A 7,327-nucleotide genomic window follows, 5' to 3' on the forward strand; every position below is an offset into this window, starting at 1 on the left:
CCTTTTACATTTGTGCAATAAATATGTTTATTTTAGAAGTGTAACTTATGTGTTTTGCGGTTCCCCTGTGTGTAAAAGCTAAAGATTAATGTATTATTAAAAAAAGTGTAATATTCATGAAGCTGCTGTTGTTTATTTATTTATTTATTTATTTAACCTTTATTTTACCAGGTAAGTTAGTTGAGAACTGATTCTCATTTACAGTAACGACCTGGACAAGAGGCAGCATACGATCAAAATAAGTAGCAGCACAGGTTGCATGTACAGCAAACAACAAAGCAGATCATATAATTAACAAACAAACAAACAAACAAACAAACAAACAAACAAACAAATAAACAAACAGGACAGACAGCAGAACCAGTCACAATGACATATAACAAATAGAAAATCTAAAAACAGGTGCAGTGGTCCAGAAGTATATCCCTCACTTTTCTTTCAAACGCTGATAAAAATGGCATTTTAAGTTACTTGTAATTTATAATGCATGTTATTTTAAGTCTTAGAAATGTACAGCTAATATTTTTAGGTGCACACAGCAGAAAGATGTCCAAAATGTATTTATGTATATTAATTTAAGTATCCTATTGTTGAAATCTCATTAGATAATTTATGACACATGCACAAAAGCAAGGCACAACTTGTCTTTTACAAATGCTAACCCCATGTGCTGTCAGATAAAAGGCAATAAAATCACCTTCTTTAACAGAGGGGCAAATAAAATATAAAATACAGACAAGTCTAGTAGCCAGAGGTACACTGAATCAAAAATCTGATTAATCCAAAAGTCCACGTCAGGCCTCCAGTATGTGTCATAAATGAAAAAAGAAGGTCAAGTTAAGAGCTTTAATCCATTTCAGGAGCACTGGTTAATATACAGAAGAGATGGTTAAAAAGTGACTTTGGCCTTTAGCCTCAGGAGGTAATATATACAGGCTAATACATGACACATGCAGTTAATAGAAACACATTTTCCACAGATAAATGATTCTGCTGCATTCAGACTCTGAGGCAATTTCAGAAGGCAATTTATTTCCTTTTCCTTTTTACTTAAACTTGACTACTTTGCCTCAAATGCAGTGAAGGAAAGAATTAATGAACCTTGGTCTTGTGTTTTCTGACTTTGATTCATCCCACTGTGAAATCTGTTATCAGCTCGACTCAGGCTAAATTGCTTTTAATACGATGTATGTCCATAATATACAACCTGAACTCTGTATACCAGATAAAATTTGAAAATAGAGAGTCTAAAATTTCCTGCACATAGTACTCAAGTACAGTCTATGTAATGCATTCCATTTATGAAGCTTTGCATTTCTACTCAAATATATCTCAGAAACAATTGTTGCACTTTTTACACCACAACTTTTGTCTTACAGCTTACATTTTATTCACTTTTCAATGTAATTCTCAATGTGGTTCAGGTTTGGACTCTTGTTCAATCTACGCATAAAAATGAGGCCTCATGTTCCTGAACCACTCTTTCACAATTTGAGCCTGATAAGTCCTGGTATTGTCCAGTTAATGCTCTATCACAAACAGCAAGTTTGTTTGTTTTTTTTTTATAAGAAATGAGACTGCATCAGTTAGAGGTAAAAAGAGACCAATTATTTTATTTTATTTTATTTTATTTTACACTTGTTTTTTACACAATCAGGGCCTGTCGCAGCTCCCATTTCACTGTCATTGTCTTGTCAATGTCATGTGATAAATATTCTATTCTATTCTATTCTATTCTATTCTATTCTATTCTATTCTATTCTATGAACTTGTCGCTGCTAAAACATTTTAATCATTTCTTTAACTGTCAAATGGAAGAATCTAGACTACATACTTTGTTAACCCATAAAGACCCAGTGTGACTTTGGTGGTAGTTCCCAATTAAATTTTTGTCTGTAACCTGTCTGAAGTGATTTATTGCCATTTATTGCAATATTATCCACTGTATTTAGCACTTTTTTCAGTAAAAATCATGGACTTTCTTATATTTCATTCACTGGTCATGTAATCAGGGGTGTCAAACTCCGGTCCTCGAGGGCCGGTATCCTGCATGTTTTATGTGTTTCCCTCTTCCAGTACACCTGACAGTCATTATCAGACTTCTGCAGAGCTTGATGATTGGCTTATCATGTGAATCAGGTGTGTTGGAAGCGGGATATATCTAATTCAACTCGACTCAACTCGACTCAACTCGACTCGACTCGACTCAGCCTCTTTGCGTTTCCATTATGAAAAAGGACCTGGAATCTGGTACCCGGTACTAGTTTTTTGGTACCACCTCCGCCAGTGTTCCAAGAGATACTAAACCGTGACGTATAAACGCTGCAGACCACTAACTGGTCAGACAGTTTTCTCTGTGACCCGCCGTTTTACAAAAAACAGATGCGGAAGTGGACAGTAAATATAGCGGTACATTAATCCACATGATAACAGCCCAAAACTACACCATGGTCGGTCGAAGAGATTCAGTCTTTGGTGGCCGATGTAAAAATTCAGACGAGACAGCACGCAACGAGCGAGTTTATCAGCAACACTCTGAACAGACAACATGGAAATAATGCGCCACATCGCTATGACGTCCAGGTTCTGTAAAGTCAGTAGTATCCTGCAATGGAAACGGTCTCCAGGAAAACCGAGTCGAGCCGAGCCGAGCCGAGCCGAGCCGAGCCGAGCTGGTTCCACGTAGTGTAAACGCGGCATGAAACATGCAGGATACCGGCCCTCGAGGACCAGGACTGGACACCCCTGATCTAAAACATACAGGATGCCGGCCCTCGAGGACTGGAGTTTGACCCCTGTGACTTAGATCCTCAGAATCTGGTGGAAAAAGTGAGGAAAGGTTGATCTGAAGAAGGTGGTGTAGATTATTTTAGTGTTTTACTGGACTCAGACTGATCATGCAACTCTGACGCTGCTGTGATGTTGTTTTTGGGACTGCTAACCGTCGGAGGGAGGTGCTGACCCCAGGCCTGTCACAGACCCAGCAGATGGCCCGGCTCTGCCTCTGTATTCCCATCACATAAGATCCAGTTTTATCTGTTGAATATGGAAAGTGTCTGTTTTGACACAAGTGATAGAAGCTCTGACAGAGGCAGCTTAGCGAGATGCCTCTCATCCTGACAAGGCTGGGGTGTTCTGGGCAGAGGGGCAGGAGCTCTGCCGACTCCCTGTCTCATCTGGAACAGACCCATCCCTGCCTTCCGCCCCGCCTGGGTCAAACACACCCATCCATCACAGCCCCTCCCTTGTTTTCTCCTGGGGCATCTAACTGTATTTTGCTGCCATTTTTCTCCCCCCACTCGTGGCCGTCAGTCAGGGACGGCTTTGCAGTAATATAACTGACACTGGCTGGCGCTCAGGGAGTAATGAATAGCCCTCGCCGGGTCTATCAGGAGAAGCGACAGACACTCTTTCACTGCTTTCCTATTTCTCCTCTCCTCTTATTTATTCTGGTATTTGTCTCTCTTAGTTTTGCAGCTGGTTTTGTCTGAAAATCATCACATTTCAACAAGCAGAGAGAGATAAATCCACCTACATCTTCCTACAGCCTTCCACTATACATTACATAAGAACACAAATACTGTTAGGTTATATTCACATTACAGGTGAAAGTGGATCAAATCTGATTTTCTTTACTCATATGTTACTCAGATCTGATTCATGACAGCATGAACAGCTCAAATCATATGGAATCGGATCCAAGACACTTTCATAAATAGTCCTAAATCATATATAAAGAATATCTAGTTATAATATAGAAGAATGCATAAAATAAGATATTATTGTAATTAATTAATTAATACAGACTCTCATGATTAGGAGATATTATCACATTTATTAAATCAAATTATATAGCACCAAATATAGCACAAAACTTATCTCATGACACTTTACATATGGAGCTGATTGGAACCAGACGCTCAAGCCAGAAACCCAACAGAATCCTCCAGCACCAAACACTTATGACTGGTGACAGTGGAAGGAAAAACTACCTTTAACAGGAAGAAACCTGGAGCAGACCCTGACTCCTGCAGGATGGACATCTGCTTTGACCAATTGAGGAAAAAAAGAGAGAGTAAATGAGGAGAGAGGGAGAGATAGAGAGACTGGGGAAGAGGGGGAGAAGGGGGGAAGTAGGGGGAGACACAAGGAATGCACCAGATGCACAGATAACTGAACCAGAACTATCAAAAAGTAGATCAGCTGGTGCTGGCACAACCACCAACAACCAGAACAAATGTTATTAATGATTGATTTTGTAATAAATATTTAAAGTGCATATAAATATTATAGTTTATATTAAAAACGGCTGATTATGCAAATCTGATTGTGTGAGGTGACTAAAAACGTGTATGGGAATGGCTTGTATGGATGTTTCTGTGTTATTGTAAAAATATACAGAAAAAAAGTGTGTTATCAAAGCAAAGGAAGCGGAATTAATTTGATTATTAGTTTGTAAAAAGGGGGTGGGAGTCTATAAGTTATGCTGCTTCCCACTCCTTTTCAAGTAGGAAAATTTTGTTTGACCATGTTGTATGGTTCTTTGTTATCTGATGATTCTATGTGCTAAAAATAAAACTAAACGACCTAAGAGAGAGATCTGATATTTTGCAAAGGCACCTCAGTCAGATCAGAATTCATCTGAGTCTTACATTAATTGGACATTCAGCATTGGAAAGAATTACTCAAATGCTATGAATTATTTCAAATACAACACACTATTTACATGAATGTGAAATGAATATATTATCATATACACAGCCTGACTTCAAAAACAGTTTGGCACATTTATTTATTACAGATTTTAGCTTAAAAGTAATATTTCAAATGTGCAACTCTCATAGAGAACTTCCACTGAAGGACATTTTTACTAAACGAAATCATCAGAACATTTCTAATTCCTCCAGTTTTGTGGATGTGGTTCATTTCAGGATTAAGACAATAGAACGACTATGGTTTAAGAATTATATAAAACTGTATTAACCCATAAAGACCCAGTGCTACTTTTGTGGCAGTTCCAAAATAATTTTTTTCTCTATTTTTAACTTCTTTTTTTTTCTCTTCGAAATTTTTCTAATAATATGGTCAGTATTTTGAATTGTTAAGTGAAAATCAGGTATTTTTCTACATTTAATTTACTGATCACGAGTGATGTCCATAAAAGTGCATATTAAAGTTAAGGGTTATTATAGTAAAAACAGAGAGAATGGAGGAAAAAGTAATTTTTTTCAGTAAAATCTATCATTAACTGAACAAAAAAAACAAGTGTGTCCATTCACTGTCATTGATCCAACTCCATGGGTTTTACTGGTGAATCAATGTTGTAGAAGATGACAGTGTTTTAACGTTCACTATGGAGCCTCTGAACGTCCAAATGGGTCATATCTGATGACCACGAAAAGATGATAAACTGTATTTTACACCAATTATTTACACGTATTAATAGGATTAGTGGATCAATAGGTATTGACGTTTTACGTCAGTAGATGGTTTTGGTCAAAGGTGGATGTTTGGGTCTTTATGGGTTAATAATGACTCAGAATTAGGTTTATTATGGGGTTTAGTTTTCCGAGTATAGGGAATCTGTCATAGTGTGCAAGTGCAAACAATAAAAAAATAAAAAAGGTAACAAGAAGTAGTAATAGCAGATGCACTGAGATGTGGAGGTCTCAGTCTGAAAGTAAATCATTCCGATGCTGGAATATTTTATGCAAGCTACTGTTTATTCTTACTTATTGGTATTGAATATCTTATGTAAATACCCAGATAGCAAATATTTTGGCAGTATTATGGCATACATTTGGCCTTTTTGGCTTTCTTTTGGCATTATGAAAACCTTTCGGCTTAACTGTGGTATGATTAAGGTTATCCATAATAGATATGGAGGCACCGGTAATATATGGCTGAGTTCTGGCATATGTGTGGTTAACCAAAAGACTGGGCAAAGAGTGGGATCAAGTATAGGGATGGTATGGCATGTTTATGGCAAGCCAGAAGATTGACTAAAGAGTGGCAACTTCTTATTCCGTATATGGATGTTTTTTGGTTGTGTTTTGGCATATTTCTGTGAAGCCAAAACACTGCACAAAGAGCGGGAATTTCTACCCAGAAGAAAACCCCACTTCATTTTAAAAGCATGATCAATACAAATTTTGGGTGAATTTTGGCCTCCTTTTAGCCTGTCTTTGGGTCAGTTTTGGCTACTTTTTGGCTGGATTATGGGGATTTGGGGCTTTTCTGCGTTCCTACCCTCACCTATGGTCATGAGCTTGGGTTATGACCGAAAGGACAAGATCCCGGATACAAGCGGTCGAAATGAGTTTCCTCCGCAGGGTGGCTGGGCACACCCTTAGGGATAGGGTGAGGAGCTCAGTCACCAGAGAGGAGCTCGGAGTAGAGCCGTTGCTCCTCCGCGTCGAGAGGGGCCAGTTGAAGTGGCTCGGGCATCTGTTTCGGATGCCTCCTGGACGCCTCCCTGGGGAGGTGTTCCGGGCATGTCCCACCGGGAGGAGACCTCGGGGAAGACCCAGGACACGTTGGAGAGACTACGAGGGCCGTTCAATAAGTTCATGGCCTCACCCAGAACAGAACAACACAGACTGATAATTTATATTTTATTTTTCAACATAATCTCCATTTACAGCAATGCACTTGGTCCATCGATGTTCAAGCATCACTATCCCATCACGAAAGAATGTAACATCCTGTATTATAACAACCAGTATTTCTGGGTGAGGCCATGAACTTATTGAACGGCCCTCGTATGTCTCTCGGCTGGCCTGGGAACGCCTCGGGGTCCCCCCGGAAGACCTGGAGGAGGTGTCTGGGGAGAGGGAAGTCTGGGCATCCCTGCTTAGACTGTTGCCCCCGCAACCCGGCCCCGGATAAGCGGAAGATAATGGATGGATGGATGGGGCTTTTCTGGGACAATTATGGCTATATTTTGGAAGTCCACAATTAGCTTTGGGCGAATTTTGGCTTCCCTCTGGTTTGATTTTGGCTTGCCTATTTTGGGCCATTTAGGGCTCATACATCTGCCCAGAACTTTGCCAAAATGGCATGCCAGTTTTGGAGCAGATTTAAGCCATAATGATTTTGCTATCTGGGTAATGATGAATGTATTTTATTATGTTTTCTAGGATTATTTTAGCTCTTAGAATTAGAAGGAGTGTAAATTCTCTTGCTCATGATTCTGCAAGTGCGAATACAGTGTTAAATATTAAAATACTTCACTTTTATTCTTACCTCAGGACCAACAGTTTATTTCTGTTCTGACCTATAAAGTGTCGAACAGATAAACAAAGCCTTTTCTTTTCAGTCAATCAGC

Source organism: Sphaeramia orbicularis, chromosome 21 (genome assembly GCF_902148855.1).
Source record: "Sphaeramia orbicularis chromosome 21, fSphaOr1.1, whole genome shotgun sequence".
Taxonomy (NCBI): Eukaryota; Metazoa; Chordata; class Actinopteri; order Kurtiformes; family Apogonidae; genus Sphaeramia; species Sphaeramia orbicularis.